Below are 10,026 nucleotides of genomic sequence, written 5' to 3' on the forward strand. Positions count from 1 at the left end.
TTCTCGAATATACAAAATCAAACGACCAATAGAATCGACGCTGCTTCAAGCTATTTCGAGTCTTTCAAAAGGTAAAGTTTGAGCTTCTCACATTAACATCAGCCTCCCGAACACACCATCAGACGGTGGATTTTTAGACATGTCGCCTAGGACACGAAATGCAGGTATGTGCCCCCTTGTTGTTTGCTGCACTCCCCCCTCCTTTTTTTTTGAAATCATGCTCCATTTTTTGTAGGTTTTTCGAGCATCCCTAAAGAACTAAATTTCTCCATGAATTCAAATTTTTTGCAAGATCAGACTAGCGAGAATGATGGGCTGTTTAGCTGCAAAGATTAATGCAAGGCACATTTTTTTCAATAGGTGAATACTTCATTTCAGCACCTACCAGTGTCCGGCTTAAGTAATAGAGTGCATTTTCTTTTCCTTCATCGTTGACTTGGACAAGAAGTGCTCCTAGAGAATATTCTTGTGCTACAACATAAAGAGTCAGTGGCTTTTCTAGGACTGGAGTTGTGAGTACCGATTGACGTGACAAATATTACTTAATGCTTTGGAGAGCATTTTGACAAGCGTCGTCCCACTCAAATGGTACATCTTTCTTCACCAATTTGTTAAATGGATGACATCATCCGACCAGGTTAGAGATAAATCTTAGAATGTATGGAAGTTTTCGTTGAAGACTTTTCAACTTACGTACATTTCTTGGCTCTGGCATGCTGATTATGGCATCAATTTTCCATCGATCTATTTCGATGGCCAGGTGTCGAACGACGAAGCCGAGAAATTTTGCAGAGGTGACGCCAAATGCACATTTCAACGGATTCATCTTTAGTTGATATCTTCGAAGTCTTTTGAAAACATCTCGTAAATCTTGTAAACGATCGTCACGTCTTTTGGTTTTGACAACAAGATCATCCATATAGCATTCCACGTTCTAATGCAACATGTCATCGAAAATCTTCTGCATTGCCCTCTGGTAGGTTGCCCTGGCATTTTTCAATCCAAAAAGCATTACTTTGCAACAATATATGCCTTTAGGGGTACGAAATGATGTGAGCTCCTCGTCTTTCGGGTTCATTCGTATCTGGTTGTATCTGGAGAATCCGTCCATGAAAGATAAGACTTCATATCCGGAGGATTTACAGGCATCACGTACACCAAAAAACGTTTGTTTCTTCTCTACAATGGGAATTCGATCAAATGATCCAAACGAAATCATCGAGCAGGCGGCTGTTGGATTCTCTCCGATTTCAAGTTTGATCTTATTTTCTTTGTCCAGATGAACAATGAGATCTTTCAAGATGAAGCATTTTTCCACTGGGTGGCTAACAATTTTGTAAAATTTACAGTATTTAGGATGATCGATCTTACCAGCTTCCTCAGGTCTTTTTGGTACTGGAAGTTTCGATTATCTTCTGTTCAAGGAGCTGATCCAAATTCGAGAAACTTCAAAATCTGAGAATGGGTACTCGTTTCCTTCAAGTTCTTTTAGAGTCATATGACCTCTACTTTGGACTTGTCCTCTGTTACGTCTGAATTCTGGCTTTGGTTTTAGGTTCGAGCTTGACCCCTGGAAGGCTATCTTTGCAGGAGCAGTAGAAATCGCTATAGCTTCTTTGGACTTACTTACCTTGGCGTCTATCCTTATCTCCTTGTTAGGATCTTTCTTGTCACGTGGATCACTTGGTAAGTAACTCCCATACCTTGCAATTTGGAGCTCCAAGTCATGAGCACGTGTCATCAATTCTTCGAATGAATGAGGCATGTTTGCTTGGAGATTATAGAGTAATCCCCAATGCATGCATTGTACACACATGTCGATGGAAGATGTTTCGATTATTCGTTCTTTGCAAAAGTACGAGGTTCCTCCAGCGTTCAATGTATTCCACAATGGGCTCTTCCTTGCTTTGTTTTGTTCGAGCAAGTTCTGGAAGGCTGACAGTTCGTCGGGTGCTGTAGAAGCGTGTTAGGAACTCTCGCTCAAGCTGATCCCAATCGTCAATTAACCCTCCCGGTAATAAGTCCGTGTACCATTCAAATGTAGAACCTTTGAGGGAGCATACGAATTGCTTCACCATAGTGTCATTGTAAGTACCTGCATCGTTACAAGTCTCAATAAAATGGGCAACATGTTGGATTACCTTTTCCATCAAAACATTGAAATTTTGAAGGTTGATAACCGAGTGGCATCTTTATTTCGTCGATTCGATGACTATAGGGCTTGGCATACACCAGTGAAGATTGTAATGAACCACCATACTGGGCACGAATGGTGTCTGCAATCATATGTTGAAGTTGTTGGACGGACAGAGAGCCAACAGAGAGTTGAGTAGTGTGACGCAACAGGTTTTGAACAACTGTCCGATCATGCATATCTTGCTTTTGTTAGTGCTCTTGGACTTCTAACTCTTTGGCCTTGAAAGATCTTGAATTTTCCTGATTTTCTTTAGTCGATGAATTTTGCAACTCTAGCCTATGTGTGAGTGCAGCAGTCTATGCATCTTTGTCTTCCAATGACTTTGTTAATTTTTCAATGGCTAAAGTCATTTGTTGAATTCAGTCATTTGAGCCTGATGCCGTTTCTGTGACCATCACTGGCTCAAGTGATTCTTCAGATGAGACATCATCTTCCCAATTTTGCTGAGAAGTGGCATGAGGGGATCTCGACAAGGATCTACCACTGGAAATGGAGCCCGAATGAGAACTTTTCGCTGAACTCATGGTTTTTTCTATTGAATGAGAGTTTGGCTTTTTTAGGTAATTTTCAATTTGCCTTTGTTGGAGAACTTCTTCAGTGGTGTGACCAGTTGAGTTTTTCCAGTTTTTGTTTGGGCCCTACACGGAAGAGTTTGGCAAGTGTCTCTTCAAGATGAGTTATAGATTGTTTCGCCTTTTCGCCTGCCATTGCTGATGTAGTAGTTGAAATTTGAAGATTTTGAGATCAAAAGATGAGATGACAAGAAGGTCCCACCGAGCATACCAAGAAATTTGTACAACGAAATCTCGTGTATTAAAATACAAAATCATTACAAATTATATTCTCATAAATACAAGTGATGTTGACCTTCTTGTAATTGCAAAATTATAAATCCTCTGATTAATTATCTAAATATTTGAAGACAAGGGGTTACGTGGCTTGAATCCTGGTCTTCAAGAATTTGTTGAAAATTTGATTTATCGAGACTTGACTTGTTCGGAACTTGAACTTCGGGGCTTAGACTTGGACTTGAATTTGATTTGATTTGAAAAAGACTTTGATCTCCTTGGACTTGGCCTGAACCTGTTTGATTCGAAGAAGATTTTAATCTTCTTGGTGTTCATTGGATTTGGATTTGAGAGGAATTCTTCCCTTCTTCTGGTCTTGAAACTTTTTCAGTACTTCGTGGCGTTCTCTACTTTTTTTATTGCTTGCTTTCTGTGTTCCGTCTTATGGACCATTGGCCTTATTTATAGGGGAGGATTTGGGTTAATTTTGGTAATTACTCAATTATATTTAATTAAAAGTGATAATTGAGTAATTATAATTTTATTTATTTGCTTCTTGGTTCCAATCATATTTTTCTCTTCCGATTCGTCTTGAAGTTAATCACGAAGTTTATCTAGATCAAATGTTAGCTCACTAATTTTGCCTCTCAACGAAGAACATGTGGAATCCTTTACTTCCAGCTAAATGTTCAAAAGTTTCAACTCCTCAGCCTTTTCTTCAACGGTTGAACAATCTAAGTGTTGCTTTCTTTCAGATAAGTAAGAGTCAGCTTTTTTCAGAAACACATCCATGCGCTTCATCAAAGGCGCTGGGTCTGTATGGACTGAGTTGGTAATCACGTTTTGAAGAATTAAGTTATTTTCATCCCACCGAGATTGAATATTGGAGAATCCATGCTTCAAGACATCCTTAAAACACTTTTGAAGGTAATTAGTCATGGCTTCTTCCAAAGCAGTCTTCAGATAAGGAAACTCTTGGGTAATTCCAGGCGGAGGACCAGACATGAAAGAACATGTGTAGCCCGATGATTATTTATTTGTGAAGGCGGAATACTGGCTAAAGCCAACGAAGATGGAACGAAAAGAACTCCTTGATTGATCTCTGAAATTTTAGCTCTCACAGTCCCTGAATTTACATCATCTTCAGTATTAAAATTGTCCATAATATGCACCAAAGTACCTCCATTGATGGTGCCCAGATATTTGCAAGGAGGGTCATGAGAATTATGAATACCATCTATTCCTTGAAGTGCATCGATTCGCTTGTCGTTCTCGCCAGTCTGATCTTGCAAAAAGTTTGGATTCATGGAGAATTTAGTTCTTCAGGGATGCTCGAAAAACCTACAAAAAAATGGAGCTTGATTTCAAAAAAAAGGGGGGGGGGGGGAGTGCAGCAAACAACAACAGGGCACATACATTCATTTCATGTCCTAGGTAACATGTCTAAAAATCCACTGTCTGATGGTGTGCGCGGGAGGCTGATGTTAATGTGAGAAGCTCCAACTTCACTTTTTGAAAGACTCGGAATAGCTTGAAGCGACCTCGGTTCTATTGGTCGTTTGATTTTGTATATTCGAGAAAGAAGAGCCTGAAATTTGAAGATTGTGATAGAAAATCAGATACAAATAGTACATAAAAAAAGGGAAGAACTATACCTGATCTCTAGAATTTTCATCTTCTGGAGTCAAAGTCTTTCCTGGTGCTTGTGATGCTCGATCTCCAGAACTACTGTGATCTGGAATCAAAATTGCTTCTGGCACCTTATCAGCAGGCTTAGAGGTGGCAGTAATCTTTGCCAAGTGAACTATAATTTTGATTTTCTTAATACCTTTTTCATTTTGCTGGTTTTGATCCCTCTTTCGAGAAGCCTCTTTAGGAGCAGCATTTGGAGGGTTTAACCCTCTAGCTAAAACCCTGCTCGGAGTCAAGCCAAGAACAAAGTCACAGCTCTCACTAAAAAATATGACTTGCACCTGGACCTTGGTTAAGAGTTATGTCTCTCACATACTCGGAAATATGAAATACATACCCACTTTTTGTCCGAGTTAAGGACAACCAAACCAGATACATGTCGCCTACACTGGGGGCGATATTCAACTTTTTTGGTGAACTGGGAAGTTTCTGTCTAAAGTCAAACTGTCTCGCAAACCTGTGAGGATTATATGCCTCAAGAATGAAAGGTGAATTTCCTCGACGATAAGAAACAAATCCAGATCGAATGAATTTTGAAGTATCTGCTGACCTCGGTTGGTCATCCACACGTACATCAGGATGAGACGATGAGGGTAATGGATTCCAACAAAAGTTATCGGTGTTCATCGCTCCACGGATAAATTCCTAACAATCAACAACATTTTTCTCCCAAGATAGAAAAGCATTTAGAGTTTCGACATATCTTCGAATTATAGGGCAAGAATAACTCTTGTCTGCATGAGCATAAACACCTCGGACAAAATAAGTTGTTGCCCAAGTATAAAGAAAATATCCAGAAAATGAATGTGAAATTGAGCTAAGGTCTGGATTTGCCTGATAGTTAGATGTTCGTGTAAGTCCACTATAAATGCTCTCCAATATGGGTGGAACCGACTATAAGTGTATCCGCTGCCATCTTAGAAAATGCTTTAAAAGTCCTGACTTTTGTACTTTCGTCCCCAGATGGAAGAACGAAGCGACAAAGCCATAGGGAGAGATAGGCTACTATCTAGAATTCCTCTTCTTCTTCCATAGACAGAGATACTGAAAAATTGCTCCAATGACGTCGATCCCTATGAGTAATGTCTCTCGACTTGTCTGTCACCATGGGCCTCCGTATTTCCTTCGATGTTCTTTGATGGCGCCTCTTGAATGGATTTAAATTTTGTGTTGTCGAGGGTTTGGGACACAACTATTGATAAGTGTGTTTTTCACACTTATTTACATCACAAACATGACTTAAATACAGGTAAATTGATTTAATTGTTAATTAACTTTGTCAAATTCATGCAATGTAGGAAATTCTATGGAAATAGTGGAATCAGGAGAAAAGAACCGATAAAGGACCAAATTGAAGCAAAGAGAAAATTCAGGGACCAAATTACAATTATCTGAAAGTTGACCCGATGAACACATCAAGCAATTGATCAAGCCAAGCACCAATTGGAAGTTATAAGGGACCATTGGAGCAACTAGGAACAAGAGAGGAGGTCAAGGAGTGAAGGAATGAAACTTGAGAACCAAAATGAATTAAACTAGAAGCTAGCTATACTATGCGACCGCATAGTATAAAACCTATGCGGTCGGGAGTAAACCTCCAGGGTTGAAAAAGGGCATTTTTATTAAACCTATGCGGTCGCATAGGTTATGCCTATGCGGTCGCATAGGTATAAATTTTCCCGAATTTTGCACTTTTCTTATACGATTGTAACTCCTTTGGTAACCTAATTTGGACGGGTTTAAATAGCAACAAGACGTCCAGAAGCTGCAGGAACGACCAGGGAGAAGAAATACACTCAATTTGAAGGCAAGAAACACAATCTTGGGCTTGATTTCACAAGGATTCAAGAAGGAATTGAAGATTACACACAAAATTGAAGGATTATCATACGGGTGTATTCTTTATATCTTTTAATTTCGTTTTAATTCTTGATTCTGTAATTATGATCATAGGCTAGGGTTTTTATTCATTAGGAAATCGATGAACCTTTGATTATTTAATCTCCTTTATTTCATAATTCAATATAAAGTTTCGGTTGGACAATTGTTTGATTTATATGATTTGATTGCTTCCATAATTATTGGCCATATGTTATGTGAGTTTAGATGATTTATTCTTTGCATTCGAAAGAAGGGGAATAGATTCGATATAATATAAATTAACATAGGGTTCGATAGGGGATAGAAATATACCCCTCTGCTTTGTGCAATTCATAAGGTGTTCATAAAAACTCATGCATTTTTGTATATTTGCATCATCCATAGAAATATAGGCTAGTGATGTGCAAGAGTAGATTCAATATATATCGAGAGAGTATATTGGATAGGTTTAGGAACATTGAATTGGCATTTTTCCGTCGATTCGTTGAATTTGTGAAATTAGGGTTTTAAATAGTCAATTGGGGATTCGAGATCCTAATGATTGCATTTCAATTTATTTCTATACATTAACTTCCAAAATTGCGTATTTACATTTTAATTGAGTTTTTGAGTCATTCAATTAGTGAAATTTTGAAATTAGGGCTTCCAATTTCGAAATTAGGGTTTTCTTTAAAAATTAGGGTTTCAAATTGGGGATTTCTCCCACAATTAGGGGTTTTCACATTTAAACCAAATTTTCATTCAATTAGATTCTGTTAAGGTCATATTAGTCTAATTAGAGCTAATTCAATCCTCGTGGGAACGATACTTGGAATCATAGTCCATTTTACTACTTGTTAACGAACCGTACACTTGCAGTAGGTTTTAAAATTGAAAGAAATATTCTGTGAACAACTATTCTCATGAAACCAAAAATCAATCCACTGTTTGTGAGTAACTCTGTCAAATATGGACAATCAATGCGAAAACATTAAAGAGATACAAACAAGACTCGTGAAGATGATCCGTCAACTCGACTGACCAGTGCGCTTCCCCATCGTATTTCTCTATTATTAATTCTCTCACAAATCATAGCCCTTGGGATGTACTCCATGATCTGGGAATGATGAGGCGGAAGACACAAAAAGGAAAGATGACTACTAGAACGATTGGACTTGCTAGTATCCAAACTCTCGTGACATACACTAATGGTGGACATATGCAACTTCGATAATGGCTCTAGAATGTCGGGGGAAGGATCTGTCGTTGGCTTATGGACACTAAATTTAAGTTCACCTCGTACGTCGGTCTGGGCATGGTACTTCACATAAGTATCTTTGAAACGAAGATAACTTTTGCTTTGATTTTTAAGCTCAACAATTTCGTGCATGTCAAAGCACACTTTATCATCAGAACTTGTTCCAACCATGCCTGCAAAAAAAAAAGAAAAAAGAAAAAAAAAAGTCAGCCAAAAAAAGGGGGGGCAGTAAACCTCTCAAATTGGTTTATTGTCTAAAATCTCGAGTCTCCCAAATATGTAAGCAGCCTCTATAAAAAATACCTGAGACGATGGAAGGAACCAGTCCTGGGTCCTTAACACAAAGTGCCTTGGACGATGGAAGAAACGAATCCTTCGTCCTCAACATAAAGTGTATTGGACAGTTGAAAGAGCCAGTCCTTGAACCTTAACACAAAGTGCCTCAGACGATGGAAAGAATCAGTCATTGGTCCTTAACACAAAGTGCCTTGGACGATAGAAGGAACAGGTCATTGGTTCTCAACACAAAGTTTCTTGGACAGTTGAAGGAATATGTCCTTAGTCCTCAGCACAAAGTGTCTTGGATAGTTGAAGGAGTCAGTCCTTGGTCCTCAACACAAAGTGCGAGCCAGTCCTTCATCCTCAACACAAAGTACCTTGGACAGTTGAAGGAGCCAGTCCTTGGTCCTTAACTTGGTCCTTAACACAAAGTACCTTCGACGGTCGAAGGAGCCGGTCCTTGGTCCTTAACACAAAGTGTCTTGAACGATGGAAGAAGCAGGTCCTTGGTCCTCAGCAAAAAGTGCATTGGATGGTCAAAAGTGGCAGTCCTTGGTCCTCAATGTGTATGAAGGTTTGCAATTTTGAGTTTGTTCATAAGCATGTATTTCCTGAACTCATAGAATAATTGCAACATAAAAAAAAAAAAAATCTAACCTTTCCACAGAAAATTTTGAATCTCAAAATCCTTGATTTACTCCAAAAGTTGAGTCCCTAAAAAATATATAGGGATGTTAGTTGCAATTTTATTAAAACAAAAATACAAAAAACAAACATAATAATGACAACAATAATCAACGAAAAATGGATTGAAATAAAAAGACAATTCAAAAAAAAATGGGAACTAGAACAAGAAGAAAGAAATAAAAAATAAAAAGTTACGTAAAAAAAGGGGAAAAGAAAAGAAGAAGAAATAAACTAAAATAATAATAATAATAATAATAATAATAATAATAATAAATTAAGGGCTTCTGCCGTTTTCGGTAGAAACCAACAAATTGGAATTGGAACTTGGAATTGGTTCCAATTCCAGAAACCAAAGTATTAAATATTATATATATATATAACCAGAGTATTAAAAAAAAAAAAAAAATTCTCAGGTTTTCCGTCATCGTGCCAAAACCAGGAAATATATTAAAAAAATGTAGAAACAAAAAAAAATGGAAAATATTGTTTCGTAATCAAACCAATTCCAATTTGGAATTGGTCTTCATCGATTCCAATTTGGAATTGGTAAAACCAAATTGGAATTCAGCATTCCGTTTTCCACAACCCAAAAATAAAAAAAATAAAATAAATGGAAATTCCAAAGAAAAAGGAACGAAACAAAAAAAAAAGTAAAAAGAAACGAAAAAGACAAAAAAAAAAAAATTAAACCAAATTTGGTTTCTGCTATTGCCGTGGCAGAAACCAAAACTTGTTTGGTTTTTTGGCTTCCGCGCGACGAAAAACCCAAAAAGTTAATTAATAACACAAAAAAAAGAAAGAAATAGAATCAATTGACTTTGGTTCCGCCGCCAGGTGGAAGCCATTAATTAAAAAAAAATTAAATAAAAAGAGAAAACCAAAAAAAAAAACGAAAGAGAGAGTAAAAGAATAAAAAAATTATTTACCTCTGTTTGCAAGATTTAACCAAATTATTTCCAAATATCATGATGTATTGATATAAATAGGTAAGTGTCGGACTTCATTCAAACCCAACTTACCACAAAATATAAAAAGCATGTTCAAATCAAATTTGTTATGGATCTATAAAATAAAAAAATAATCAAAATTCAATGAAAAAAAATTATTCTCAAATTTAAAGGATAAATTTTTTATCAAATTCACGTTTTATTCTCAAAATTTTCATCTGTATTAATTTACTAGTGAGATGTTTAAGATAAAAAAAAGTCAAAATCGAATAAATAAATAAATAATCGAAAATAAAGATTTATTAATTTATTTATTTC

The sequence above is a fragment of the Olea europaea genome, unplaced genomic scaffold (genome assembly GCF_002742605.1).
Source record: "Olea europaea var. sylvestris unplaced genomic scaffold, O_europaea_v1 scaffold732, whole genome shotgun sequence".
Lineage (NCBI taxonomy): Eukaryota > Viridiplantae > Streptophyta > Magnoliopsida > Lamiales > Oleaceae > Olea > Olea europaea.